The 4,009-nt window shown below is 43.2% G+C and overlaps 1 non-coding gene across 1 annotated transcript; it reads right to left on the bottom strand.

Moving 5' to 3' along the window:
* Positions 1-1,769: 1,769 nt before the first annotated feature.
* trnag-ccc lies at positions 1,770-1,841 on the bottom strand. Its single transcript has one exon. It is a non-coding gene; the product is annotated as a tRNA-Gly (tRNA).
* Positions 1,842-4,009: the final 2,168 nt, after the last annotated feature.

Raw genomic sequence — 4,009 nt, 5'->3', positions numbered from 1 at the left:
CTGAGGCACTGCTGTTTCTGAGCCACAAACACATTTTCTAACAGCCATTTTTTTGTTCTTCAAGGAGAAGGGATGGAGGGAAGCACTACAGTAATGTAATGCTTGGGGCTTCACCTTTCTTTAACACTGGGTCCTCTGCATTTCCCTTCTCATTGTAGTGAGCGAACTGACTTCTCCCAGAATTTTCCTCACTTGTTTCTCACTTCCACCCTCTGTTGGTTGTGCCTTACACTTGCCTTTAAATGAAATGTCAGGGTCTAGGCTATCTCTTTGATATATTTTGAGGGGGTTTTTTGCTGGTCCATAACAATCTGCCAAAATACCTCCTGACTTCCTATATCAATCAGCTGTAAAATCTCTCAGTCCATCTTTCCAAATCTGTACCTACATCCTCTTCCTCCCAGCGAAAATACATATGAAAGACAACTTGAACAACTATACAGCTTTAGTTCTGCAACCCAGTCTTTTATGTGAGACTTACCAAAAACATCCTGAAAGTCCAAGTAATAACTATCTACCAGCCCACCCTTCTAAACTCTATTAGCCACATCGTCAAGAAATTCCAGTAGATCTGTCAAACACTTTCTTTTTCATATAACCATGCTGACTCTGTCTTATTCTGTCGCTGTTTTCCAAGTGCTCTGCCAGTAAATCTTTTGTAATGGATTCAAGCGTTTTCCCATGAGCGATGTTGGGCTAACTGGTCTGTTGTTCCCTTTATTTTCAAATAGTGGGTTACATTTGCTCCCCTCCAATCCATAGGAAATGTTCCAGAGTTTATAACATCTTGAAAGATGACTGTTACTGCATCCACTATTTCTAGGGCCACTTCTGGGATGTGGATTATCAGGTCCCTGGGAATTTACAGCCTTTATTCCCATCAGTTTAGCCAATACCATTTCCCTACTAATACTAACTTCCTTCAGTTCTCCCATCTCATGAGAAACTGTGTTCTCCATCATTTTTACGACATTATTTGTGTTCTCCTTGGTGATGATGTAACCAAATTACGTATTTAATTGGTCTGCCAACTCTTTGTTCCTCATTATAACTTACCCTGTTTCTGACTGTCTTTTCTAATTCTTTCTTTTCATATACCTATAGAAACTTTTACAATCAGTTTGTATGCTTCCTGCAAGCCTACTCATGTACTCTATACTCCACCTCTTAACCAATCCTTTTGTTCAATGCTGAAATCTACACTGCTCGCAATCCTCAGGTTTGCTGCTTCTCTGAGCTAATATCTTTTGCCCATTTCTTCACTATCCTTAATTTCACATGTTTGCATTGTCAAGCCACGTTTCCCATTTTATGTAAAATTTTATTATCTTGCTATTGGGCGGCATGGTGGCTCAGTGGTTAGCAGTACTACCTTACAGTGCCAGGGACTCAGGTTCAATTGCAGCCTTGATAGACTGTCTGTGTGGAATTTAGATCATAGAATCCCTACAGTGTAGATACAGGCCCTTCGGCCCAATAAGTCCACACTGACACACAGAGCATCCCACCCAGACCCAATCCCCTAATCTACACATCCCTGAACACTACGGGCAATTTAGCATGGCCAGTCCACCAAGCCTGCACATCTTTGGACTGTGGAGGAAACCGGACCTCCTGGAGGAAACCCACGCAGACACGGGGAGAATGTGCAAACTCCACACAAACAGTTGCCCGAGTGTGGAATTGAACCCAAGTCCGTTCCGCTGTGAGGCAGCAGTGCTAACCACTGAGCCACCGTGCTGCCCCAACAGAGAAGGGGTTGCAGGATTCTCCCTGACCGGGAATCGAGCCCGGGCCATGGTGGTGGGAGCGCCGAATCCTAACCACTGGACTACCAGGGAAGGTTTTTAACGTTTCGGGTCCGGTGACCATTCCTCAGACCCGGGAAGAGCTTTCCGTAAACCTGCATTTACCACGGTTGAACTGTCTGGTCTGCACATCCCTACACACTACGGGGCAATTTCCCATGGCCAATTCACCTAACCTGCATATGTTTTGCCTGTGGGAAGCAACCTCAACACAGACAAGGGGAGAAGGCACTGTGGGGCGCAGTGGCGTACCACAGGGATCAGTGCTGGGTTCTTATTCGTGATATTTATAAATAATGAAGATGAGAAGGGTGGGGTGGTGCGATCAGTAAGTTTTCAGGAGGGTCAAAATTGGCTGGGCATTTGACAGTGAGCAAGAGGAATGTGTTAAGTTACAGCAGGATATAAATGAATTGGTTTGCAGATGGCACAAAAACACATGGAGGGACGGGCAGTGTTGAGGAAGCAGAAAGCTGCAGAAGGACTTGGCCATGCTAAGACAATGGGCAGAGAAGTGGTCGACAGTACACACTGTGGCCAAGTGTGAGGTTATCCATTTTGGGAAAAAGAAGCGTAGATTATTTTCTAAACAAGGAAAGGCTATGGAAATCAGAAGTACAAAGGGACTTGGGAGGCCTAGGTGAGAATTCTGTTATAGTTAAAAAGAACTTTCAGTTGGCAGTTCAGAAAGCATTCATTTCAAGTGGGCTAGAATACAGGAGCAGGCTCTATAAGGCTTTGGTCAGAACGCATTTGGATTATTGTGAGTAGTTTTGGGCCTAAAGGAAAGGTGTAGAGGGGACTTAAGGAAACTTTTTTGCACCCAGAGGATGGTCAAGCTGTGGAATTCACTGCCTGGAAGGGTAGTTGAGGGGGTAAACCGCACAGTCTTTAAAGAGTACTTGGATGAGCGCTTGAACTGTCATAACGGTCAAGTTATGGTTCTAGTGCTGGAAAATGTGACGAGTATATTTTTAGCTACACATACTCGATGGGCCAAAGGTCCTCTTCTGCACTGTGTGATTCTATGAACTCACTTATTCCATGTATCAATCTCGTAAAACAACTCTGAACTGCCTCCAATACATTTACATTCTTCCTTAAATAAATGCACCAAAACTGCGCACAATACTTCAGATATAGTCTCCTCAGTCCCCTGTAAAACTGAGTCATACAATCTTTATTTTTGTGTTCAGTTCTTCTTGTTATAAAAGATAGAATTCTGTCAGCCCTGTTGATTAAATGTCATACTTGCTTGACAATGTTTTGTGACTAATGCACTGGAATGAAACTAAATCTCTCTGCACTTCAGAATTCTCCATTTAAGTAGTACTCTGCTTATTTATTCTTCCTGGAAAAGTGAACAAATTCACATTTTCCCACATAAACTCCATCAGTTAGATTTTTTTTGCCCACTCACTCAACCTACTTGTATCTGTCTGCAACCTTGCTATTTCTACCTCACAACATAGTTTCCTAGATATCTTTGTATCATCTGCGCATGATGCTGGGTAAATGTCGATGCCTTCCTTGAGTGGTACACTGGTGAACAGGTTAGCAATCTCAAATGAGCACGTGGACACTGCATTGCTATCGATGTCCTCGTCCTGTATTATCTTCCCAAAACTGAATGAATCATTTACTGCGTTATGTGAAAAACTTGCTCAAAGGTTAAGCCTAACTAGCCTAATGATTTGACCAGATCGCATTGTGCAGAACCATATGTGGATAAGATAGGGCGTAAAGGGATGTCTCTGTTGTGTGACTTGGAAGGTTCATAAAATAGGATTCGTCCTCACTGCATCCGGATCACATAAATCACCTGATAGCTCATTGCTCTCACTGAAGACTTGACAAGTTTTTTAGCTAGTGACATAATAGATCCTTTGGTCCAACCTGTCTGCATCGACCAGACGTCACATTCTGACCTCGTCCCATTTGCCAGTATTTGGCCCATATCTCTCTAAACCCTTCCTATTCAGAGACCCATCCAGATGCCTTTTAAATGTTGTAATTGTGTCCGCCTCCACCACCTCCTCTGCCAGCTTATTCCACACAAGCACCAAGCTCTGCGTGAAAAAGTTAGCCCTTAGGTTCTTTTTAGGTCTTTCCCCTCTCACCTTAAATCTGTGCCCTCCAGTTTTGCACATGATCAAAGATTTGACTGAATATTGGCTGCTTTGATTGCAAAACATATTTCT

Source organism: Rhincodon typus, chromosome 35, assembly GCF_021869965.1.
Source record: "Rhincodon typus isolate 14 chromosome 35, sRhiTyp1.1, whole genome shotgun sequence".
In the NCBI taxonomy this organism is placed as follows: Eukaryota; Metazoa; Chordata; class Chondrichthyes; order Orectolobiformes; family Rhincodontidae; genus Rhincodon; species Rhincodon typus.
The sequence above is the reverse complement of the archived record's forward strand: the minus strand, read 5'-3'. Positions and strand labels throughout refer to the sequence as shown.